Source organism: Anser anser (genome assembly GCF_964211835.1).
Source record: "Anser anser genome assembly, chromosome: 3".
Classification (NCBI taxonomy): Eukaryota; Metazoa; Chordata; class Aves; order Anseriformes; family Anatidae; genus Anser; species Anser anser.
In genome coordinates this window covers 47,155,133-47,183,128 of record NC_139722.1, presented here as the reverse complement: position 1 = coordinate 47,183,128, position 27,996 = coordinate 47,155,133, and the positions used below count along the sequence as shown (strand labels likewise).

The window sequence follows — 27,996 nt, the reverse complement described above, 5'->3', positions numbered from 1 at the left end:
TAATGATTATATTTAGACATCCATTGAGATAAAACTTACTGTTGGTATGTTTTCATTTAAGATTTCTTTGCACGTGAAAAGTAGACTATGTGTAACAGTAGTTTTGACTCAGTAGCTTTGAAATTATGTGATCAACCATTAGATACACAAGCAGTCCCAAATAATGACAGAGGCAATGACACTATGTATGTGATAGGAATTGACCATTAAGAATGGAAAGACCTGCTGTGTTTTCTTTTACATTGTTGTGTGAGAGAGCCTTTTCTTGTGATTAAGTTCTGGTAAGTTTCTAAGAAAAAAGTGAACTGTTACATTTTTATAAAAGATCCACCCATGATTAGATGGAGTACCATTTTCTTTTTTACAAATATTGTAAATTCTTTTACATATGTGACAGAAATGTTAGCATTCTGATAATGAAAATCTATGATTTGAAAAGCTTTGATGATTCTGAGCATATGGACTGGGGTTATCTACAATGGGTAAAAGAGGGGCTACATTTTCTTTCTCACAGATTACAGACCTGTGTGAATATCAGATAAAGTTTTCAAAAGCAACCACTGTAATTAAATCAAGAAAGCATACACAGTTTTAATTTTAACATCATATACCCTTAGGTTATTCCAAGCTAAACACCCAAAGTTATTTGTCCCTACTGAAAATCGCATTAAAATCAACCAAATCTGGAGACATCTATCTGAAATAGACACCTCTGTATTTACTACGTATGTGACACAGATTATCACACATAATTTATGTTATTCTAGAGATGCAATTTAAAATGATTTCACATTTATTTGCCCCACAAATTTAATGTTTCTTCCTGCTGACACCTACAAGATTAATTTAGGCTCTTATTAGCCAGTGGGTTTGTTTACATGTGCATCCATGTGAAATTCCTTCAACTTTTGAAACGTTCCGTTTTATTCCCATATCACTCTGTTTAAATTCTCTAAGTCTATTAATTTTATAAGCCCTTTTTTCAAACCATTATTGAATATTTTATTAAGGATATTACTTTCCTAGGTAGGCATCAAAGCTTTCTCTCAGCAAAATATTTAAATGATTAATAACAATCACTGTCTAGAGCTATAAATCTTAATGAGCTCATTCCTCCAAATCAAAGCACTTCTTTCTTCTTATTCCCTTTTCTTTCCCTGTCAAATCTAATCTGAGTCAGAATTTCCTAAATCCTGGTCTACAGTCTTGTGTTTTACTGATTTGAAATTACATATTGCACTCCATGGTGCTAATCCAGTTTTACAGTTTTATTCTTTTTACAGGAGCAAGTGATTATGATATAGGTTAAAGTACATTAAAATTCTGGTTGTGTCTGAAGTTGTGACAGATCAGGTAAGGGGATGAAAAGTGAACTCTTCAGGGCAGAAAGGACAGTCTTATCTGATGTAGGTGAACCAGATACATAACAAATATTTCATGTTTTTTGAACATGAAATGTTCAAAATGTTTGCCCCATGGTCAAAAACAAAACAAAATAAAATAAAATAAAATAAAATAAAATAAAATAAAATAAAATAAAATAAAATAAAATAAAATAAATTCCTGCTATGGCACCAGCCTCTCAGCCAGTATTTATCAACTGGGTTTTCTGTGTCCTCTCATTATCCCTTCCTGCCACTGAAGGGATAGAGGAAAACAACACCTGTACTCCTACTTCATCCACTAACAGCTTCATTTCCCTGAATTCCCTTTTGATAGCCTTCAGGCTTCTCTCAGTGACTTAATTGCTGCCAGCCTGAATTATCAGTAACTGGAGGGGCAAACCAAGCCAGGAAGTTTTGTGGTAATGTCCCTGACCAGGGTCTAAGGGAGGCAGCAGACTTCCCTACGGGTAGGGTCAGGCTGACATATGGGCCCTCGGTTTCCCTCAGAAGGGAGTCATCTACAGCAACTGCTCATTTTCCGTCTTGATGGAGGCTATCTTGAGGCGACTTCCTTGCCCTAGACAACCTCCTGGGTGGACCTTCCACCACATCCTCACCTACCCATCCTTCAAGCTCCAAAGCCTCAAACCTATTTTGTAAGGGCACCTGGGAAGGCAAAGTGGGTAGGGAGGGGGCTTGCCTGCGACACCAAGCAGGGATCTGTTTCCATTCCTCCCCATCTCTGAAGTCCCCTCCCACTGTCCAACAGTGGCAGGACAGGAGGTCCACCACTATTTGGGGTGTATCACCCCAGTGCCTTTCTTTCAGGCATGGCAGGGAGTTGCTCCACCCGTCTAACTCCTGCTCACTCTCCCTGATAGTCCTTAATCTCTCCACCTCCTCCTCCTTGAGCTCTGCCACCAGGCTGACCAGATCATCCACATGCTCGCACCTTACACAGGTGGTATCTCTTCCACTCTCTATTGGCAGCAACAGGCTCAGGCACTCCCTGCAGCCAGAGACCCGAACAGCCGCATTTTTTGGCAGGCAGTCAATCTGGGTTGCCACAGTCTTTTGGTAAGAGCTTTCTGCCTGGTGGAGGCCATAGCTGGATTTGCTGTCTGGGAGGTAGTCGATAGGTGAGCTGGTCTCCTGAGTGGGGAGGGATACCTCACCTTGCTGGTGTGCATTGCCATGCAAACTGCCACACCACTCTGTTTGCCACGCTCCCCAGGGGCTGCCTTTGTACGGCAGAGGGGTGGATGCTCCTGGCTCTGCCCAAGCCTTGTGAGCGACCCTTGCAAGGGCTGCTGTGTCCTGGTGGCACCCTCGGCTGCCTTGAGTGGTCTCGATGCAGGAAACCCCTGCACACCGTGATTCCCCGCTCCACTGCAGAACGCGTTTGCCCCGGAGCCAATCACCTTGGTGAGTAACTCAAAAATTCTGAATTCATGTACAAAACTGAAATGAAATTGAGAATTTCTGAAGAGTTTTGGTGGTTTACTTTTATAATAACAAAAACATGTCATCAAAAATTGTCCTCCTGGAAGGCCAAAGACCATGATCAGGAGGCTAACCAGCTGTGAGGAAAAAAAGTCTATTTCCCTCATCATCTTTCCTAATGAGTAATCTCGCTGTCCTATATCTCATATTCATGCCCTGCTTATTCCTTTAGTTCCTTATTTTGGCCAGAATAATCTCTCCTGAACTCAGTAAACAAGTCTGAATAGCAAAATTTGCTGGTTAGCAAGTTTCTGAGTACACACCATTTGTATTTTGACAAAACTGTATTTTTGGAATGAAGAGCATTTCATTGAAAATTCCCTAATTCCCTATTTCTTAAATTCACTATAAATCACTACTTCATACATACATGTATATATGTAACCTGTCATTGGAGAATACTGTATTGAAGAGATTAAGCAAATTAAACTAAATATACAGATGCTGTTTCTTGCACTATATAAGAACCAGTTCCTGAGTTTCAAAGAAGGAAAATATTCATATTTTATAAGGTTAATAAAATGGAAACTGCTTTATATCTGAACAACTTACAGCAAGCGATTCATCATGGTATCTCTGTGTTAGCCGCTACTTGTACAGTCTTGGTCTAATTACTTGCACTTTGGAACACTTTACCTCAATATTTGTGGTAACATTTTATCCTCCAACATAGATAATTACAATATCAATCCTGAGTGTGAACCAGATTTTTTTTTAACTTCTGTCAACTACAATTAGTAGGGTCCTTACTGAAGCAGATTCATTCGTTTGAAAATGGTTATATTACTTTTTAAAGGTGGATGAAAACTGCTATATTAAAAATAAAGCAATGTTTGAGAATAATTAAAGGTAAGTGACTGTAATTTCAGACTTTTTGCCTTCTGTTATAAAGCCATGGTATGCTTGAACCCCAGAACATGACACAACCAGGTCTAAGAATTTATTGCTTTTATACAAGATTTGTGACAAGGGCGCCCACAAATTCATATTAGCATGGACTGCTCAGTAGTTGATTGATTATTGCTACACAGTACGTTGATTCTTTGTATGTTCTTGGTTTTTAGAGTTACATAATTTTTATTGTAATGAATGATTCTTGCTATTATATTCATCAGGGAATAATGTGGAAACTATTGTGTGAAAAGGCAGTTTGTTGTATTATGCAGAGACATATTGCACAACTGTTGTTCATATAACATACACTGAATGAAGCAGGCTTCTGTTCATCTCTGAAGGAATCCTGAGAATACATGGTCTCACCCTCTTTATGAACAATAGAGAGAACAATAGAAAGAATTGGAAATAGGAAGATTTTGCTTACCCTCTTTAGCACAGTTCATTTTCTTGAAAGACCTCTCATATAACCCTTCACAGTAAGCTTTATGTGTATGTAAGTGCAGAGTTAGGCAAAATCTGTGAAGGTTTAAGTAGATGTTGAAAGTTTGGGAGTGTTGAATTGCCTAAAGCTCTCATGTATTTAATAAAAATAGAAAGAAAAAATACATACATTTTTCACTTTTATTATTCTGCTCTGGGCACTTTTGACAATGCAAAATGAAAAAAAAAAACAACATTTTGGTCATATAGAGTACTGTAAATAATTAATTTATTAAAGATGCTCACTTAAAGTTGTAGGGATAACAGCTAACGAAATGAGTGAAACCATTCTTATGCAGTGACCTGTTGGACAACACCTACCTACTAATTTGCCTAGTTTTTATCATCTCAGTGATCACTATCCTGTGGTAGTAAGTAATAGGGAGGTTCACACAGCCCTACAGTTTGGAATCAACATTTCTGAGTGAATGACATGAAATATCTCATATGAAGCTGAATGAAACAAATGCAGTACCTATGCCAAAACTGCTTAGATTTCCTTGGTCAGAGGGAAAGAGAAAAAGGCAGGAGGGAAGGAGAGAGGTTCCTTCTGCTCATTCTCTAGCAACTGCCTGTCATGATGACTGCCTTCAGAGGATATAAAAGAGAAGAACCTCCTTGACAGCAGAGCAATGCATGATGTAGGCTCACTTTTCCACTTGATCTTTCTAGCATATGGACGGGAAAAACGTGCAAGGGAAATGCAAGCTGCCATATAAAAATGGCTGACATGTGGCCTCCTTAAAAGAGAGAATCTGAAAGTACTAGGCCTGTCAAACAGGGATTAAACCTCTCTTTTAGGCTGTGCTTACTCTTCATTACCAGTTTTCCAAGAGGATCAGCAGAGACGTTCAGTCCAAAATTCATCTGTGTGAATTAGTAACATTCCCCATGAGAATGGTCTTGGGAGATGGAGGGAATCACCACTGAAAGCAGGATCCTGTGTTGTAATCCAGAAAGATACTAATTGCTTTATTAGCTTATTTCAAAAGCTGTTACATCACTAGGGTAAATAATATTGCAAACAATATAGAAAAGGATGACATCTTATGAGTGAAAAAAAGGAGAATCCTCTCATGGTTTTGATTATTAGGAAAATGTATGTCTTCTAAAACAACGTTTCTTATTTCATACACAAAATAGAATGAAAGCACATATGAGCAAAAGAAATTGTGAGTAAATCATAAAGAATGACTTTCAAAATCATATTTGGTGTTCACTTATTAGTTAAAGTGGAAGTAATTTCCTAGAATGATCATTACTCCATTGCTGCGCAACAGTCCAATGACAACTTTTTTTTAAGCTGTATTCATTATAAGCTATAATCACACAATATTTTAAAAATATTAAACTAGTTTAAATTAAACTCAGTCATGGAGATTACAAAAACAAAGAGAGGTTTTGTCATTGTTAGGAAATATAATGACTGAAGTTGTAACTCACAGGAACATTGATATTACAGGAGTGCTTGAACTAAATAACTAAGTGCATTTGGGCTCTCAGAAATAATAGATATTAAAACTAAATCTTTGCTTATGTTTTTGCAATGCAAATTCTCTTCTGGGCACATTTTAAGTGGCATATAGTATTTCCTCCAAATAGATAAAGTCATATACTATTATGCTGTTGTCATTCAGCTAATTTTGATGAAAAAATTACTTACGGCAGATTAATGCAGAGTAGCCATAATGACAGTAGGTTAAGTTAAGAATTTATTAGAAAAACACAAGGCATTTAAATTAACCTAAATGACCAGCATGTCAGTTCAAAAGAAACATGTGCTTTAATTTGTTAAACTGTAACCTTTGCTATATTAGAAAAATACTTTGACACAAACACTTTACAAATGTCAGCAGAAAATCCATACTCCATTTCTTCACATTGGTTTTGTGACACAGTGTTTGCTGATATTCGTCAAGGGATAAGTTGCGATTGATTTCCTTCCACCCTTACTCTTTTCTCTTGTATTACAGGGAATTAAAGGGCAAAAATGACCTATTTTTTTTTCCTTTTTTTTTTTTTTTTCCCTGAGACCATTCATATGGATATGCTACAGTAGGTAAACTTAGCTGCTGCCTGGAACTTAAAGGTCAACAGAATCTCTCAAAAAAGCTTTGAATGGTAACAGTTAGAGAAGGCCAGAGCATCTTTATACTGAACAAAAGTAATGCAGAAAGTGGAAGAGGTGGTGTGGAAAGATATTACCAGGTTTTTGCCTCTGTATCTTTTCTATATCAATTGCTCCTGTGTATTTACATACCAAAATGGATTTGCTGAAATCAGTTTGCTTTAAAGAATGAGTAATACTTCTTTCTTTAGGATGAAATCTCTTAATTTTCCTAACCCTGTTTCCTTCTGTACCTTTCAAACACTTTGTCAATGTAAGATTTAAAGATTCTTCTGGTTATACAACGGAGATGTGTTTCCCTGTTGGAAGAACATTGCCATTTTGCTAATGCATTTGAATTGGATAGAAAGATATGAAAAAGACAGATTGAAAATGACATTAAAAACAGATCCTGCAAATGATCCAACCATATAACATGCTTCAATTCCATGTCTACAGTTTCAAAGATCTGACAATGAGCTTTTAATACACCTCACAAATGAACAAAAAAATATATAAATATATATATAAATACATGCATGAACACACGTATATGCACATCTCAGGCATTTTATTTTTTATGTGGTTTGAGATAATTTTCTTGAAGAAAACTTGTAAGAAGCAACAGATAGCTTTCTTGATGCGATACCAAGAAACTGTAACGAGGAAGATCACCATTTTTCACAGTATATAAGATACATTCCAATAAAATCTTGTATTTCTCGTGAAATATACATTACATATAATACATAGCTCTTACATATTTACTTCTTCATTATCCTTTATTTGCAAAGAAATAATGTGGTCAAAATAAATACACAGAGAAGATAACTCAAACCAGACCATCACAGGCTTAGCAAAAATGATTTAAATGGAGTTAAATGGCCTTATTACACCAGGAGAATTTCTAGAATGGTTCAGTAGATATTCTCTCTCAATGATATCTGTCTTTTGTCTTTTGACATAGATGGGCATTAAGAGCATTCTAAAAAAGAGGTGTCTCAGATGGAGAAATGAAGTGGCAGAGAAACAACTTTCATCCAGACACAGAAAGAATATATATGTAATTTTAAAAAATAGGTTAGCAAAATAATACTACATATGTATGTGTGTGTGTATAAAATTTCTAATGAGAATGTGAAGGAAGAACATTTAGAGGGCAGTTTTGCTAAGATATGTTATGCCCTGCACTATTCGTGGTGGTGAATCATTATTTGTTTCTATAAATTGTCAGAAATTGGTAGCACAGGGTCTGTACTAGTCTTTCTTGTGTGAATGTCATGTCACAAGGTATGTTTCTCACTGATTGTAGAGAAATCCATGACAGACTTGCATTTTTAGATATGATTTAACAAAATATGTGACTATGGAATATAAATCCCAATTTAGGAAACAAAATTAAAATACTTCTTTCTACTGAAGTACACATTTGAAAAGAATAGCCTCTTAAGTCTTCTGTGATGGCATAAGCTAAGGAGTTCCAACTCCTTGAGCAGAATACTTTTTCAGTGCTTGTATAACAGCAAGAAAACAATGTGAGTTATACAGTTTGAAGAGAGCTTGCGTCATCACAGACAGTAGGCTGGTCCAGGTGACTACCTCACAACTGAACTTGTGTGGTTTCAGTTCAAAGAAATGGGATCCATTAGCTTTCAAAACTATAATCAAAATAGCAAAGAGATATCATTATGCGCTTTGGCTTTCTGAATATCATTCTTCTCAATGCAAAGTTACAAGGACCTTATGAGATCCTCACTGAAGATACAAGAGAAAGAAAAATTTGTTTGTTTCCAAATAAATAAATAAATAAATAAATAACATTCCAGGGCTCTTTTAAGAGGGAAATGGACATTTGTAAAAGGTTTACTTAGGTTGAATGACCAAGTAGATTAAGTATTTATTTCCTGAGATATATATTACCATATTGCTTAATAGATGTCAGCAATGGGATACTTGAACCTTTTTGATTAAGCTCCTGTTGAACTTTAGATTGCAATAATCAACAGTCTGTACAATTTAAATTTTAGATTATTTAAGAAGTCTTCAGAAGTACAGACATTATAATATGAGATGATTATTGTCGTTGTTATGAAAGAAGCTGCTAAATCCAGTGGGAATGTTCATCAGCATACTGTAATCAGCAGCTACGGAGAATGCTTAATTACAGTTATTTAGATGACATGTTGATGCAGTGGTAGTGGTGTTGAAAGCAGAAAAGTTGCATGAATTAGCACTTGTAGCCATGTGAGAGGATATTAAAAGGCATCAATATCAATGTAAAATGTCTGATGATGTGGCTGTTTATATTAATTTGCCTTACTATATAAACTACAGTGCTCAGCATAAAACACCATTGGGATTACATTTTCTCTTATCTTTGATACTTTTTCAGAAGGGAAATTATTACATTGTATTTGATTGTTCAGAATTAAATGTGCATGGTAGATTTAAATAGCTTTAATGGAAAAACTATATAAAAGAAAATGAAATACGTGTGGGGATAACTCTTGTAACTCTAAGCTTAATCTTTAACATAATTTTCCTGATTATGTTAGCTGTCAGAATTGGTCTGCAGGAAATTATGAATGTACACTTTTGCATATTTATGATTTTTTATAGATAAATTAACATAGCTTAGTAAAAGTTGTTGATTTGGTTTACTGTTTAGCTGGTAGCTGTTGTAATGGACTTCTGATCTTTTAAGCATTAGGCTCATCAAACAATAGTAAATTTTGCTTTAACACAGCAAATTCTTATGACTTACCTAATGCATGCATACACGAAGGAGAAAGTAGCTGATATTCCATCCTTAATAAAACCAACATATATTCTCCATTCTGATATATACTTCAGATTACTATCAGTTTTGGGCTCCATATGAAGCCAGTGTTAACTATACCACTGTCTGAGAATTTCTGCTCTTTCTGTACTCTTTTCACAATTCAATTTCAGTATATAAATATTTATATCTTTATAAAATAAATTGTGAATGTTATAATAAACTTTAACTATAGTTAGTGAGGAACCGGCAACTGAATATAAAATGTCTGGACAGCCATAAATATTAGCACTATTTATTCATCAGCATTCGATATGTGTATGGTGTGACATTGTTCCAGAAATCAAAGAACTGACTCTGGAGTAAGTTCAAACACTGAGAACACTGTTACTGTCTAGTGCCTTCCTTCACATAAAACAAATTGTATGTAACTGTTGTGGTTTAACCCGGCCGGCAGCTAAACACCACTCAGCCGTTCGCTCACCCTCCCCCCTCCCTCTCTGGGATGGGGGAGAGAAACGGGAAAGTGAAGCCGGTGAGTTGAGATAAAGACAGTTTATTAAGACAGGAATATAATAATAACAATAATAATAATAATAGTGATAATGATAATAGTATTAATAATAATAATATGTGTACGAAACAAGTGATGCACAATGCAGTTGCTCACCACCTGCTGACCGATGCCCAGCCTATCCCCGAGCAGCCGGCCCCCCACCCCGGCCAGCCACCCCTATATATTGTTTAGCATGACGTCAGATGGTATGGAATACCCCTTTGGCCAGTTTGGGTCAGCTGTCCTGGGTCTGTCCCCTCCCAGCTCCTGCTGCACCCCTAGCCTGCTCGCTGGCAGGACAGAGCGAGAAGCCGAAAAGTCCTTGGCCTGGTGTAAACACTGCTCTGCAACAATTAAAACATCAGCATGTTATCAGCGCTCTTCTCATCCTAATCCAAAACATAGCACCCTACCAGCTACTATGAGGAAAAATTAACTCTGTCCTAACTGGAACCAGGACAGTAACTTGTGAGATACTTTCTGAAATCTTTTTTTTTTTTTTTTTTTTTTTTTCTGGGAGTTTCTTTAAAGCAAAACGTTTTACATTTCATGTAAAGCAAGTGATGCTTTTTTTTTTTCTTTCTTTCTATATTTTATATATTCAACCCAGTCTCCAGGAGGATTTTGTTCTCCTTGGTCATATGATTAGCTGTACAAAGGTCTTAATCTGTTACCTGCATGCAGAGTACCTTAGCATGTGGAACTGAAAACACAAAATATGTGACTTTTTTTCAAAAGGTACTAAGGTCGTGCAACATATTGTAGGAGAAACAGAAGATGCAACTTGTTCAGGTCATTTGGATTATGTGCCTACTCAGGGATTATAATTAGAAAAAGTACTTGAGTAGATTATTAATTCTTACCATTCAGAATCTTTAATTATGTTCCTTATGTAGTTTTGTTTGTTTGTTTTTCTCATCATAATAAAAATAAATAGTGGCTTATTAATTTTATATTACACTTCAAGTTCAAAGTTTGCTTTTGTTTGTGGTTGTATTCTTTACATGATTTCTGCTGGAAAAAGAAGTAGTGAAAAGACTTTAAGACAAAGATGGAACAGTGGAAGTAGGATTTATGTGTGCAGTGATAGATACAAAGCGTCTTGTTTCTCTGCCTGTTCAAATTGTCACAGAAAGCTATTCCATAGGTTACCTCTTTGATGAAGCTTGAGTAGATAGATCAGAAATTCAAAGTTTCAAATTCAAAAGTTCAGAATTTTGCTTGTGTATAAGTAAATGAAAATATTCTTCAAGTGTTTTAAAAATTACCATTATGTTTCTGTAATTCCACTTTCCCCATATCTTGTGACTTTTTTTTTAGTGAGCTGCAATGTAACAGGAAACTTGACTGATGTATAAGGCCAAGTACCTTTGGTCTCCTTCTGTAGTCTCTGTAACTGCGAGATTCGAGTAACTGAAGGGTCAGAACAGAAAAGCAATGTGCTGAGGAGAGTTTGCTATGTATAAGGGGATAAAAGGACTGGGGAAGTGCTGGAGCTGTCTCCTTGTTTTATACATTTGCTTTTAAGAGACAGACAGTATAACTTTCTGCCAGGTAGGCTAAGGATAGAGATCACTGTTAAGAATTGGGAATTCCTGTTCACGTTAGCTCTTGAAATGAAGGTGTCAAATCATAAATCCCATTTCTCACCTGGTTATGGCACAGCCTCCGAGAAGAAGACATCAATAAACAGAATAAGATAGCCAACTAATCCAGAAGGAGAGAAACCTGTGTTTCTGTTCTTGATATTTTTTTTTTCTTTTTTTCTTTTTTTCCTCTTATCTAATGTCTGTATCATCTTATAAATCCTGTAAGGAAGAGGTGACAGAGACTCTCAGCTCTGTCATGCATACTAGAGAAAGCAAATTCAGTGCATGTGTTTTAGAAGTTGTGCACCATGTAAGTGGAGACTTGTGGTGAAAAAGCACCCAAGTTGCAATGAAGTTCTAGACTTCATTGGAAGCATTTAGGAGCTTGCCTCTTTAGACCAGCATGCATGACACTTCTAGTTAGACCAGGAAAAACTGAGAGAGCTTCAAATCAGAAAATGCTGTAGACCTTTCACCATTTTCTGACATGTAGACATTCTCAGATGGAAGAATCTAAATCTCAGTGCTGGGTTCAAGGATATTTTCAAAGCCTCATGCACAAACTAGGACACAGACATACAGGAAACCCAGCTATGCAATGGTTAACCATTGCAAGAGGCTGTATTGCTAATCTAGGTTTAAATCTACTGATGACTATTCCTTTTACTGTAGCTAGTGGTGATATTCAACCTCTGTTGGTAAATGTTGTTCCTTACAGTAGTAATTATAATAATAAGGTAACTTGTATAATAATAACGTAACTTCTTTTTTTTTTTTTTTTTCCCCATACTTATTTTTTTCCCAGATTGGGGATTAAAAGAATAGTTTCTTTTTATTTTTATATATTATATTTCTTTCTAGCAGTTTCTAAACAACAACTTTGTTGTTTGGTACGTTTCTGCAGATTTTCTTTCAGCAAGTAATAGATAATGTAATCATAATGGTAAATTGAGTTGCAGAGACTTTTCATGACCAAATTTACCCTCTTTATCCTCTGGTATTATTTAATTGGATCTGAAAATGTAAAAAGCAAAAACTAAATCAATATGGAATAAGTAAGAGACTGATTTGTTAAGAGGACAAGTTAGTCATATAAAAAGTAGTTAAAATATAATGGACTGTAGATGCTACATAATCATAATGTGTTTAATTTCAAAGCAGAATACAGTCTCTTTGAAGAAGAGGCCTATTGCAATGTTTTTATTTCTCCTTTTTAAAATAACTTTGGTAGATATAATCATCTCATTGAAGTATGGTTGCTCATTCTACCATTACTGACTGAATGTATTCAGAGTGGTTTATATATCAGATCTGCATATGTCTAGTAATCAAATATCTGATAATATCTAAACTACTAGTTAATACTTGATTATGATTCCTGATGGACCAATTTCTATAATGTGCTAAATTCAAATTTTTCAATGCTGAGCTTCTAAGGCTGGATATTTAACTCTACTTTAAGACCCAAATATTGCCTTGAATTCTTCAAAAGTAGGTCATCTTTTTAGATATTTATGTGAGTTTAGGTTCAGATATACTGGTTATTCTCCAGAGCTATAAATAGCAACTATTACCAAAACATATAAATTGTTGCCATAGATTCCATTTAATATAGGGTAGTCAAATGTTCTGAGACAGCATGCTGTTCATACTCAGTTTACTAGAGATTCCATATACAAACATTTTTACTGTTTATTTATTTATTTATTATTTTTAAAATTTCATTCTCTGTGGCTACAGTATAGGAAAGAATAAAGAAGAAATATATATACACAAAGCTGTTGATCTTCAGTAGCACTGATTACAAAGAATTGATAAGTTTCGTCAAATCAAAGTATATGTTAAATATAAATTATTTTTTAATAGCAGTTTATTCTATTTTCATTCTCCTTTACAGATATGTCCGGGATGATTCAGTGATTACAATTATGTTTGTTATATTACCATTTTTTTGGGGGCTCTTTTTCATTATATTTTACAGCCCAAGGGAGACTTTACTGCATGTCTGTCAAATGTGAGGCAGAATTTGATGCTCATCTTATTACTCTGAAGGGAGACTTTTTAAGTGAGAACTAACAAACAAAATACCACAAATCCTACCCTGAGCTCCTTCTTAGCTTGGGCTGAACCTACAGTCACTAGCACATTTCCACCCCCAAGCTCTTTGACCAGCTCTCTAAGGATATCATTAAAAGTACTGTATAAGGTGTATAGAAAATAGAAAAGGCATAAGATGTAGGCTGTATGCCTTAGTTATATAATAAGCCAAGTCCAATTACATGTGATGTGACATGTGGTTGGGAGAAAGCAGCTGCAGTTACACAAAGCAGAAAACTAATTTAGAAAGCCAGTGTTTTAGAAGTGGAAAGTAGGTGGCAATATTTTCTAACAGCCAGTTGCTGGTAAAGTATAGGCTATTAAAAGTTTTCAGAAAAGTGTTTGACTTTTTTTCATTAAGATATATTCTGTAGAAGGTAACGACTAAGTCACAGCTTTAGTTAACAGACCAAACTGATTGCTGACGGCAAGGCTACAAGTGTTGATACCACAGAGGAACTTGTCAGAATTCAAATGTCAAAAGCATGTTAGAGAGTAGTACTTGTGCTTCTTTCAAATAATAGAGCTTTATATCAGTACTACAAGACCCCAATGTTACAGAAAGAGTTTATAATACCATACAATACCTCTAGCTGTTAAAGAGATCTCAGGAAAACATGCTAGCTCTTTTGAAATCAATGGCTCCCTTAGCTCCTGTAAATCCATAGTTTACCAGCCATTCTGTTTTTGTAATAAAGATAAAATCTTCCATTTGAAATAGGGGTTTGAAAAACTTGTTTGTGCTTACATTTGCATAGTTATATCACAATCCAATGTTGAATAAAACAGCTTATGCATTTTGAAGAAAAATAAAATCTGGTTAGTAGTTGTGTAAAAGATATGTTCCAGTGTTACTTTGAATGGGGAGAGTTAAGTAGTGGTATAACTGGTACTGTTGCTGGTATTATTTTCTAAAACTTGTAAATGGTGTTTTCTTCACAGGATCCTATTAGCTAAAATTTATTTTCCAATTATACTTCATGAATATATTGATTGTCATGCTAAGCTTGTCCAATTGAGCGTGATCATGTCAAGTATTACTTTAGGCTTCTTGAATATAAATATCTTAACCTATATTAGTTCTAAAGCCAACTTCGCTACACATATTGCAATTTCATTAACACCACCTAAAAAACAAACAAAAAACAAAACAAACAAAAACCTTCTAGCTATCTAATTTCTCATCCTTCACAATCTTAAAAAATATTGACATTTCCTAACTGTTACAGGGAACTGTCAAGTGTGCATATATGTATTAATTTTGAGCATCAAATATGCTCATATTTTGGAACATGATCAGTGTTATCAGAGTGAGCTTTTTGTGACAAGCTATAAATCTCTGAAAGAATTTTTCCAATGCAGAGATACTTTCAGCAAACAATTGTTACTCTTGGTTCAAAATCTCACTCAGAAAATAGGACATTGTTAGACATTTAGCAATTTTTGCCCACTTGCACAAGTATAGTAAATATCCTGGATTTAGCTTTTAGGTTGGACTACTGAATTGAAAAGCATTTATACAGTTTTAACAGGAATTGAAACAGTTTGAGAACTAAGTTATTCATTTATATTCTGTAATATTAGGTTGGAAATTAGGAGAAATTTCTTCTCGGAAAGAGTAGTCAGGCATTGGAACGGGTTGCCCAGGGAAGTGGTGGAGTCACTTTCCCTGGGGGTGTTCAATGAAAGGTTGGATCTGGTGCTTAGGGACATGGTTTAGTGGGTGACATTGGTGTAGGGTGATGGTTGGACCAGATAATCTTGAAGATCATCCAACCTTAATGATTTTCCAACCCTAACGATTCAATGAGTCTATGATTTATTTCTCTCATGCTCTTTATCAACTTCATCTCTTTTAATATCAAAACTGGGAAAGAGATTCTTTCTAGAAGACAAGAATCACATTTGTATCATAACTAGGTATTATTATCACTAAAAGCTCAACTCCTGTTCCTCACAATTCAAATCTATTAAGTGCTGGATAAATAGTAAGAGCTGAGTCCATATTTTAGCTGGCTAACTGTTAAGCACCTACCAAGCTTGTTTTTTTCTGGTATCGAGATATACCCCTCCAGAAGCTGATTCATCTTTCCTCCTGTTTTCTTCTATGCGATTTGTAATATTTTTAGTCAAAACAGAGATTCCACAGAATAGTCCTCTTTGAAGTACACTGCCTCAAAATATAGTATTTGGTTTATTCTGTCAAATCCTGGGAGTACTCATATCTAGGAAAAATAAATACATTAAAAAATTTCAATTAAATTTTTTCTTTTCCTCAAAGAGTGTTTATATTATGGAATATATGATGATTCAGATATCACTTATCTGGATATATTCACATAGATCCAACTGTTGAGTTACAGGAAATACTGTGTGAAATATTATTTTCAATTGGAAATGGATGATTTTCCTTTCAAAGGGGATGTTATTCTGTATTTACATGCACAGTTTTAGAGGGTTACTTATAACCATCTCTACCTTTTTTATTTCTAAATTCTTCTTTAAAAAAAACTGAAGGTTTCTTGCAAAATCAGTGTACGTAACAGGAACTGATTTCTCTATGAGTTGGAAAGTAGATATCTGAAAACGATAATATATACATATTTCCATACACAGATCTGTTTCTCTAAATTGTCCTTGTTAATCTAGTCTAGCCTCTGACTGAACCTATACCTGTCTGTCATGCCTCCATGGTAGGCTGGATGGATTTTTTTCTCTTTTGTTTCCCTTCGAAAAATAACTCATAAAGGCTTAAAATGATGGCACAGACTTTGGATACTGGATCCCAGAAGATTTACTTCAGCATGTTTAGGATTTCTAATTAAGCTTAAGCTTTTAGATAGTATAGTTGAAGGCTCAGTCATTCAAAGTGACTGAAACAAATGTGATCTTGCATTGAGGCAAGTACACATAACAGAAGGGACACTGTTTTTTTAAAATAACCATGTTATCTCACAGTTTAACTATTTAATAAATTAATTCCTTAAACTTTAGTCATAGATATTAGGTCATTGTAGCCAAAATTTACAGTGGGGTTCAGGTCGAAACTGAGACTTCTGGTTTTGGGTTGTCTACCTTGTAAGATTAGAAATCAATTACTTCAGCACAACCCCTTCCACCTTTTGAGGCATCCTCACATATCCCTGAAAGCCTCTGTACCGGGTTTACATGGCAAGGTTTTGGGAGCAGGTGGCCGCAGGGATGGCCTCTGTGAGGAGTCCAGAAGCTGCCCCATGTTAGATAAGGGCCAGTTTCAGCTGGCTCCAAAGGGACTGGCCACTGGCCAGAGCTGAGCCAATGAATGATTTTATTTGCGCCTCTGGGAGAGCAGATTTAAGAGCAGGGAAAACAAACAAACAAAAACGCTGTGCCACAGCAGCTGGGAGTGTGAGTGAGAAACAGCCTTGCAGACACCAAGGTAAGTGCAGAAGTAGGGGAATGAGGTGTTCCAGGTGCTAGAGCTGAAGTTCCCCTTCAGTCTGTGGAGAGGCCCCTGGTGGGGCCCTGCTGTCCCCCTGCAGCCCATGGGTCCCACACGGAGCAGATCTCCACGCTGCAGCCCGTGGAGGAGCCCCCGGTGGAGCAGGTGGATGTGGCCTGGAGGAGGCTGCGGCCCATGGAGAGCCCCCACAGGAGCAGGCCCCGGGCCGGAGCTGCAGCCCGTGGACAGGAGCCCACGCAGGAGCAGGGGATCTGGGAGGAGCTGCCGCCCATGGGGGACCCATGTTGGAGCAGTTTGCTCCACAAGGAAGGCCACTGTGGTACGGACCCATGTTGGAGCAGTTCTTGAAGAGCTGCTGCTTCTGGGAAGCCCGCACAGGATCAGTTTGGGAATTATGGCATCCCGTGGGACGGACCCCACATGGAATAGGGGCAGAGAGTTACCATGAAGAAGCAGTGGAGATGAAACGTTAGGGACTGACCACAGCCCCCGTTCCCCTGTGCCACATGGGGGAGGAGGTAGAAGAGGGTGGGGGGGGAGAAGATGCTTTTAGTTTGTTTGGTTTTGTTGTTTCTCACTGCTCTAGCTTGTTAGTAATAGGTGATACATTTCATTAATCTCCTTGTGCTGAGTTTGTTTTGCCTATGACAATAATTGTTGAGTGATCTCCCTGTCCTTATCTCAACTCTTGAGTCCTTCTCATCATATTTTTCTCCTCCTTTCCCTTTGAGGAGGGGGAGTGAGAGAGCAGTGATCATGGAGCTTAGCTTAAACCACCACAATTAGCTTAGTTAAACCACCACAGCCTCACCCACACCCACATATGGGTGCTCCTAACCATCAGTCCTGTTTTGTATCTGCCAGTTATATCATGTCTCAGATATTCAGAGGTATCACGGATGTCACTGGACTAACATTTTTAATCATGTTTTTAATTTAGGATTCATATCCTAGGTGTCTGTATGTGCACTAGGTCTTTAAACTAGATGGTAACCAGTCAATACAATCCAGAGGGAAATTCCGCTTACCAGCCAATACCTATTTACTTAAGAAAGAAGAATAATCCAAGAATAGAATCCAAGTAATCCTAGAATAGGCAACTAGCACACTTATATTGGTGCACAAGTCCATGGGACCTGATGAGATACATCCATGGGTCCTGAAGGAACTAGTGGATGTAGTTTCTAAGCCACTGTTCATCACATTTGAGAAGTCGTGGCAGTCCAGTTAAGTTCCCACTGACTGGAAGAGGGGAAACAGAACCCCCATTTTTAAGAAGGGAAAAAAGGAAGACCTGGGTAGCTACAGGCCAGTCTCACCTCTGTGCCTGGCAAGAGCATGGAGCAGATCATCCTGAAAGCTGTGCTAGGGCACATGGAAAATAAGGAGCTGATTGGTGACAGTCAACATGACTTCACTAAGGGCTGATCATGGAGATCAGTAACAAGTGGTGTTCCTCAGTATCTGGGTTGGGGCAATCCTAAACACACATACAGGCTGGGCAGAGGGTGGATTGAAAACAGCCCTGAAGAGAAGGACTCGGGGTGTTGGTTGATGGAAAGCTCGACATGGGACAGCAATGTGAAAGAAAGCCAGCTGTGTCCTGGGCTGCAAGAAAAGAAGTGTGACCAGCAGGTCAAGGGAGGTGATTCTTCCCCTCTACTCTGCTCTTGTGAGACTCCACTTTGAGTACTGTGTTCAGCCTTGGGGCCCCCAGCACATGAAGGACATGGAAGTATTAGAATGAGTCCAGAGGAGAGCCATGAAGATGACCAAAGGGCTGGAGCACCCATTCTCCTATGAAGAGAGGCTGAAGGAGTTGGGGGTTGTTCAGCCTGCAGAAGAGAAGGCTCTGTGGAGATCTTATAGAGACCTTCCAATACCTAAAGGGGGCCTACAGGAAAGCCAGACAAGGACTCTTTTTCAGGGAGTGTAGTAAGAAGGAGAAATGGTTTTAAACTAGAAAAGGGTAGATTTTGATGAGATATTCAGAAGAAATTCTTTACTCTGAGGGTGGTATGAGGCACTGGCACAGATTGCTTAGAGAAGCTGTGGATGCCCCATCCCTGGAAGTGTTCAAGATCAGGTTGGATGGGGCTTTGAGCAACCTGGTCTAGTAAGACGTATCACTACCCGTGGCAGAGGAATTAGAGGAATAAAGGTCCAACCCAAACTATTCAGTGGTTCTATGATAAATACACGTGTTTTTGCATCCTGTACTGCATCTTGATCTTATAGATTCAACTTTTCAATTTGCAAAGAAACACTGGTTTTGAATATCATAAGTTGCAGTGGCAGAGAACATTAGATTTAATAATGCATAAAATTAACCAAGAAAGCATAATGATTCTCTACTGTCCTAACAAAACTCTTTCTTAAAGCAGCTAAAGTACTAAGAGTATTTTTACTTAGAACATTCAAAACTTCAGTCACATCTTTCATTGTTCATAAAAATAATGAAAACAAGTAATTGTGAATCATATGATAAGTTTATAAGGTGCTCTCCATTCACTAAATTGAATCAATTGAAATATACAATCTATTATGATATTTACAATGCCAGTGTATATCTATCATTAGACTTGGAAAATCAGTATATATGCTGGTATAAGGGTTTTGAATCATATAGCCTAAGTAGTAGTTAAGAATTATGAATGTCCTATAAATATATAGCATACAGTATATTGAATAATGACTAGAATTATCCACTAGCCAGTTAAAACAAAATGTACCTTGTTGCTAGTTTCAAGAAACAGTTAAAGTGAGATAAAATTGTCTTTAATATTTTGGAAGAAAAAAAATAAACTTTTACACCTTTGTCCATATTTGTTCCTTAGTCTCATGAATTACTACTAGTCCTGTATTATTTTCAGGGGTAATTGTATTCCAAAGTTCAGAGAGTCTTGAACTAGACTTGGAGTTAAAGCAAGCAATCAGAATAATTTTAAATAATGCTTGTAGTCCAGCTGAATCAGAGCCTTTAAAGCAAACTGAAATGTATTGTTGAAGCAAATGCTTGACCATAGGACTATCCTTTTTATCATTTTGTGTGGAAAATAAGAGGTTAGATGTATCCTGCAACAATGTAGTTAACGCCTTTGATCTTGAACTTACATAGATAGGCTCGTCTAAATTACTAAATATTGTATTCTGCCCAGTGCCAGAGAATTACAGTACACATCTTTTGCAGCCGCTGCAAACACATTTCATTCCTATAAATGGTAGTTGTTTCATGCATGGAAGATTTAAAATGTAAATTCAGATGAACTGTGGAGTAAAACTTGAGCACGTATAGAGCGAAATTGTACAGACTAACAGTAGCACTGTAAAAGACATAATTAACTGAACTGCGTGATTACAATTAAATTGAATTACTGTTTGATTTTAATGTTAAAGAAAGGAATATGCTTATTTGCATAATGTTTTACAGCAAAATGACCATGTATTACCACTAATGTCCACTTATTATTTTTGTAACACTAATTTCAATAATATATGATCTTTAAAATTGCAAGAACAGAAATTGTAAACATTAAATGATAAGCTGTAACTCTACAGAGTTCATTAATGTGTAATTGAATGACAAGTTAAGAATAAAAGAACTGCTAACGTTTTTGGTAGTTTAAAAACAAAGTTTTATATGCATTTATGCTCTAAGATAAGTATTGCAAGCCTTATGTTATTTTAAGGGGCAGGTTTCTCCTTAATTAGCTGATAAGTTCTATAATATAGTATTAACTTGAAAAATATAATTTAAAGTCTGCGTTTTCATTTAAATAACCAATTACACCCAATTCAGAAGGTTTACTTAACCATGGATGTTTTTTAATTCTGCTTAATATCATATTTAGGAAGAAGATTATTCTTTCTTTACCATGGGAGAAAAACTGTGGCAGAGAATTAAGAGCATTATTATTATTATTATTTTTTAATGTTTATAAACAGAGGACCTTATTCTGATTTTGTATTGTTTTTCCATTAAGGATGATTTTGTTATTTTTTAACCTTCAGTTACACTGGAGTGAATGAGAGTAATACAGGCTCAGAACCACATTTATCTAAATTGGGGTGTGCTATATTGCAATCCTCAACATTTAAAAGGCATAAATGTGTAAACATTTTTAAGCACACAAATTGTTTTTATATATAAATATATATATAAGTAAATATGCATAGTTAGTTAAAATAACATAAAACAGTTGTTACTTATGGTTTCCTTTCTGTTACCGTACATCTTAGAAGATAAGAATGGAAATATTCTGTGTAGGACTGTACTGTCATATCTCATCTCTATCGTATCATATATTATATTCATAAAATATATTCATAAAATATCATATTCATTAAATATGATGCTCAAAGTTTTACCTAGGCAGTAAAAGGAATACTCTAATCTGATGTAGTCCACATATCCTGAAAATCCCAGGTATAGGATGTTCCAGGCTAATTAACTATACAGCAGATAACCACTCAAATGATGCATCTGAAACATGAGAAATCCACTGAGCAGGTACAAGACCTCTGTGCAGTAGGTGTGATGCAGATGCACCATTTACACACACATTTCATGCAGGGAAATCTGATGAAAAGCTATGCCAAGCCCTTCAAAACATGACAGTGAGTACTACTGCTAGAACTCAGCAATTACTGAAAACTTTTTATTAATAAAAATCACAATAAAGATGACTCAGCCTGTTTCAGATGCAGTGAAGAGGGTCCAAATCTCCAAATCACCTTGATTTAGCCAGTGGTTCTTCAGGTCTAGTGCCTTCCTAGCTGTCTGTAGCTGGCCAAAGGGCTCAGCAGCTGTGATGGAGGTCAGGGTGCAGTCTTCAGTGCCATTTGTAATGACATGCCTTCCCTTGTCTAGCTTTGCCTGTTTACTTCTTTCTTATCCTCAATTTTCAGTAAACTATTTTCTGACCAGTTTTCACCTGTGTGTTATTGCATCTGCTTGTATTAGAGGCACAAGAGAAAAGAAACGTTCTCACTGCTCCACCACTTTATGCTACAGTATTTAACTTAGGAGTAGGCTACTGCAACTTCAGTATAAAACCTGTTCAAAATCTGTTAAAAAAAAATAAAAATCTTGCTTAAAGGAGAGGAATGGAGATATTTGACATCTTAGTATATTTTAAACAAAGTTTAAGCAAAGTTTCTGGTGCTTGAAAAGAGTATGAAAAAACTTCAGAACTAGAAAATATGTGATAATTGATTTTTGTTTTAGGCCTCCTCTTAATTTCTTAATTAATGGCATAAATCCAAAACAAGAGGTATATTATTTTATATGTCTATTGTTTTATGATCTAAGAAAAGCCCAGCATTCTTCTAAATATATTTTCAATTTGTAGTTTTGTTAACTCTTTGCTATGAAAGATGGTGGAAAATCACTGGGGACTTGTGGAAAGTAAAAATGAAATGAATCTTTAAATCATGGTAAAAGTATTCTAAGGAAATGTGAATGTTAGTTTAATGAAAATTATATGTTTACAGATCTAATTCTTGTTTATAATCTGGATTTAAATTTAATTATCCCCATTTATAAACCAAGTAACTAGAATTTTGAAAATTCATTCTTTCTCTTAATTATCAATTTAGTAGAAACATTCAATTACTTTTCCTTATTTATTTATTTATCTTTTTTCCAGGAATAATATATCTTTTTTATTACTTATTCATCAGTATTATTGACTAGGTCTATAGAAACATGCAGAGCTTTACATAGAATATTTAAATATGAATGCCAAGACTTCCTACTATAAATGATTAATGCAGAAATGCAATCCAAAATTTCTTTTTATCATTTCAAAAAAAGGAAAAAAAAAGTTGATTTTTGTAATATCACAACTTACACTTTTGTAATAATACGAGGCCGTTTTAATTGATGGTTTCTTCAAGTCTTCAAATTTTTATATATATATATATATATAAATCTTCAAATTTATATATATTTTTGTTCATTCAAATTATGGATGTAAGGTTATGGTGTTTATTTAAGCAGAAAGAAAGATTTCACACAGAAACACTGATTCAAAAATGTCATTTTTTCTTTAGAAAGGGAATACAAAAAATATTTATTACAAAATGAAAGGTCTCATGGAAACTAACTGTCCTTACTAAAAAACAACAACAACAAAAAACAATTGGATCATAAATCTGATATAGATTCAGGTTTTTACTGCCTCCTTAGCAGGCTGTTGAAACAGAGTTTGTCTATTTTCTCACTATTATTAAGGCACAAGAAGGAACCAGGTACAGACTTTAATGGGACTTCACTCATTTTACTGGCTATGCTCTAGCTGGTTAAATCTGTAGTTCAGGAATATTGTCCAGCTGCTCTGTTTTGACTTTAAGATAAGGTAGCTAATACAGTTTCTTCTTACAACTGTTTTTTTTTTCTTTCTTTTTTTTTTTTTTAATGTCAGAAGCATTTTGAAGAAAGTTATAAAGAGAAATCAGAGGAAGTGCTCTAGCATAACAATACTAATGTGGAGGTTTATATAGAATTTGACAGGATTTATTGCATATAAAATTTTGTAGCTGAGCAGGTATATGTTTCCTACCCTGACGTGAGATTCTACTCTTGGCAGCTCTGAATTTGTACCAAGAGTGCAATAAAAGTAACATAGATTCTGTATAGCATGTGTTGCTATACAATATTTAAAGTGTAAAGAATTTGAAAGGTTGTTAATAGACGGAAATGTTTATGCTAGAGGAGATGGAAAAATGTAATAAAGAGTAGGAGGCATATGGTAACTCAGATGAGAAGCATTTCACACTGGGAGAGAAATTCCTCTTCTGTGGTGTGTTGAATAATCTGGTGTGGGTGTTTTTCTTTGTTTATATGATGTCCTAAGAGCAACAAAATTCCTGTGAGGAAATAAGTATTTTAATGAATTTTAGAGAGTTGTGCCCTAAAGAAATGCATTTCCAACTGTAAAATATGTAAAGATAGCCCCAAATGAAGATGGCTTAATTACTAATATTGTGTTTATTGTATAAATATTTGAAATAACTCAGTCAATATAAGAAGCTTCTATTTATATGTGTATAGGTATATATTTTTAATTGATGTATTTTTTTAATTGACGTATTTTTTCTAGGCCAGGAACTCGTTTGATGAAAAAGCTTTAAAAACAGATATTGAAATTAGTTTTATGCCTAACTCTTGAAGTTGTTTTTGGGGTTCGTGGTGAATTACTACAATTTAAATCTTGCTCAAATGAAAGTACTCAAGTGTTGTGACGCGGTATGGAACACCTGCATCCTCAGGGCATGAAAAAACAGAATTTGCAAAGCTAATTTCAGTTCAGTGCAAGGTGAGATTGACAGCTGTAAGTAGGTACAGTAAGTGCAAGGATGCCCAAATCAATCAATAGTTAATGTGGAAGCACTTCTGAAATGCTGTCTCCTGCAGGGACTATGCTCAAAAAAGATGGGAGCCAGAGTGCTTTTTTTTGCACATTTACCTGATAAAAGCACTTGCCCAGTAAACTGTTCTGTTTCCTGGGCTGCTGATGGAGTTTGTATTTGCTTCTTATTGGATAAAGAAACTGAAACAAACCAAGAATAATTCTGAAAGCAGCCACACAAGACAGGATTTTGCCCATCGGACCAGCTGAACAGCTACCATCTGCTCTTCTGCTCTTCTTTGGCCCATGTGGCTTTTACACTTCTTGCTCACAGTGACAGTTATCCACAAAAAGGGTAAAAGGTAGTTACCTCACATAGCTCTGTGATTAGCACAGTGTGTTATGATGTGCCAGCACCAATTTTAACATTCCTTGTCCTTTGGTGGGGGCAAGGGAGAAGGAATGTCTCACAATGTATCTCCTGGAGCAGAGATACAAGCCATTAGAAGTAATGATTTGTGTAAATGTTATGTAATCTGTGATCCCTGCGCAAAATGGTGCACTAGGAATTTTCAGGAGGTTGGTAGAGGAATGCTTGTTTTATATATGTCAGGAGAGGATAGATCTACTGGAGATATAAAACACAGTAATCAGCTCAGCAAAGACCATAAACAACAGTCCTTGTTCAGAGGTTTTGAGAAGTTACTGTTCGAAACAGTAGCATGTCTTAGATGTGTGGATGTTCCTTTTCTTTCACAGAATTACAGAATGGGCGCGGTTGGAAGAGACCTCTGAAGATCATCTAGTCCAGCCCCTCTGCTGAGCAGGATCACCTAGAGAACGTTGCACAGGATGGCATCTGGGCAGGTTTTGAATATCGCCGGAGAAGGAGACTCCACAACCTCTCTGGGCAACCTGTTCCAGTGCTCTGTCACCCACACAATAAAGGAATGCCCTCTCATATTCAGCCTGAACTTCCTGTGCTTCAGTTTGTGTCTGTTATCTCTCAGCTTGTTGCTGGGCACAACTGAAAAGAAACTTGCTCCATCCCCTCGACACCCTCCCCTCAGATATTTATACACATTAATGAGGTCTCCCCTCAGTCTTCTCTTTTCCAGGCTACACAGGCCCAGCTCCCTCAGCCTGTCCTCATACAACAGGTGCTCCAGTCCTCTAATCATCTTCTTAGCCCTCCTCCGGACTCTCTTCAGTAGTTCTATGTCCCTCTTGTACTGGGAAGCCCAGAACTGGACACAATACTCCAGGTGTGGCCTCACCAGGCCTGAGTAGAGGGGGAGGATCACCTCCCTTGACCTTCTGGTTCCGTTTCCCTCCTATGTCCCCTTTCGTTCTCTCTTTTTTTTTTTTTCCCCCCATCAATCCTCTGCACTTCAGCATCAACTTGTGCTTTAGTCAGACTCTAAAAGCTCCTAGTTGTCGTGTTTCTACTAAATCCAGATACTCCAGTTAACTAAAAATGCATTTGCAATGTCATTTACCATCACTTCAGCCATGTCCAATAATGTAAACATTTTTACTCAAAAGTAACTGCAAGGATTTTCTTCAGGTAACTTTAGGTGTACTGAATTTAAGCTGATGATCTTGAGATGAATGTTTTTCTATCCCTTTGCCATATCTAGGCCATGCTCCAAAAGGTCCCCATGAAACACACCAACAGGAGAGACATAATAAAAGCTGCAAAATATGTTCATTTCTGTAATAAGTCCTTCTCTTAGATGTAAAATTGTTAAAATAAAACTCAGTAGATAAGTGACAAGTCTAGAGATAATACAGCCCTCAGTAACGGACCAGTGATTGATTGATGTGTTATGTATTACCTAAAAATAAAATGGTCCTCACGTCTTTCCTCCTACAGACTAGTTGTTAATCTTAGCCATGTTCTGGTTTAGCCCCTTCTCACCGAAATATTCTAGAACAATTCAAAAATTAGAAAACAATCTTCTATCCTGTTCATATTAATATCAGAATGTCACCTTTTCCCAGTTAACTGCAGAAAATATATGTTTCTCTCACACAGGAAATTTTTGCAAGAAAAAAGGGGACACATCCAAAATAAAGCAGAAGGAAGAATGTACTATATTTAGTTGGTAAGGAAGTTTATATCATTTCAACAAGCACTATGTAAGCAAAAGCATGATGAATATATTTTTTCCTTTTTTTTTTTAAAAAAATTATTTATTTGCTCTTTGCCTGACAATATTTAAATGAAAACTTCAGTTCCTAATTTTATTTAAGACTACAATGTCCAAAGAAACAACTTAATTTATCTGAAACCATGAAGTATTCATATTTTTTTTTCTGTCTCTGCTTAAAGTTTGAATCCCTAGTGAGCAGCGTTCCGGCTTTGTAGTGAATATTCTGTGACTGTACAGAATAACACCAGGACACTATTGACATTTTGTTGATAAGATTTGCATTAAAATATATTCACAGACAGCCTGTCTTGCAAATATATATCACTGCATAACCTTTATCAATTTCAGACACAGTCAGTTTGTACCATGCATAAAACTTACAGAAACATTTGCCAACAATTATCCTAAAAGATGGAGAGAGAAAAGGTAAAATGTTTTATAACTGATCAGTTCCCTGTTGTGTCAAGATGGAGAAAAGACTCAAACACGCAGTCATAAATCCTTGTTTTATTCATCTACGTTTATTTCTGTGCAAATGCCTTATGCAAATACAGACCATTAAAATGTTCTTTCTAGACAGCCTGGCTCATATATCTAGGTGTTTTTCCCCAACTTTCTATTCCCTCTCTTCAGAGAATCTAACTACAGAAATATCTTTTCAGATGTTGTTGTTGTTGTTTCTATTCCCTTCAGAGTCAATTATCTTGTTTTCTGGATTATGCAAAACACACTGAAAGCTACAGTTTACAATTTTTATTTATCAGTGCTGGGATGCAACATAGTATTACAGAGATATATAACGGTGGACAAGCAAACTTATTCAAAGGCAATCACACAGTAGTTTGATATTATCCAGCTGATTATACTGACTAATCCTGATCCCATCAGATTCGGTAGTAAAACTGCCATTTACCTCAACTGAAATGAGGTCTATTTTAATAGGAGGTATTGTTCAGGTCATTAATTAAATAAAAAAGTGGCTGTTATGAAGTTAATTAATCCTACTGTGGCATGATTCCGCTGGTGGAATGAAGTCTAGATGTAGACAGTGGATCATTTCAATCTGTCTTCTGCTCTCTCCGTAGTCCAAGCAGCAAATAAAGGACTGACAGTTGAACTCCCAAACCATACAGGAGTTAGAAGTTTAGGTCTTGTTGCTGTGATTCAGTTTTCCCATGAGTTAGCAGAACCTCATATGCCTGTATAATTTTCCTTTGAAGTTTTCCATTCCATAGTTTTCCATTTGCATGACAGCAAACCTGCCTGATAGTTTTTTTTGGTACAGTGACAAGATGGAGTGACTACCAATAGAAGTGCTTTCTGTACACTGGCACACATTTATGAATTCAATATTAATAAATCCAACATAGGGTATTTTGTGGTGGTTTTTTTTACAGATTTAGCTAAAGCCCCTACCTCTGTACTTCCCAGTGCCCAAATCTTTTTATAGATCTGCATTTTACCTCTTCCCTTGAGCGAGCTCAAGTCCTGAATTAATATGTTGATGCATTTCTGAGCTGAGGTGAAGGTCCAAGAGGAATCATTAATTAGTCCAGGTGCAACACCAAATAGACTCTGTTTTCATCTTGTTCATATGCATGCTGCTTTGTTGTACTGCATTGACATTTTTGGTTTAGGTCAACGTTGTCTCTT

The 27,996-nt window shown here is 36.2% G+C and overlaps 1 long non-coding RNA gene across 1 annotated transcript; it reads left to right on the top strand.

The window, feature by feature from the left end:
* The first annotated feature begins 1,469 nt into the window (after window positions 1-1,469).
* On the top strand, window positions 1,470-26,102 carry LOC310895911. Its single transcript, XR_014581047.1, has 3 exons — window positions 1,470-2,524; window positions 2,620-2,810; window positions 24,947-26,102. It is a non-coding gene; the product is annotated as an uncharacterized lncRNA (long non-coding RNA).
* The last annotated feature ends 1,894 nt before the right edge of the window (window positions 26,103-27,996 follow it).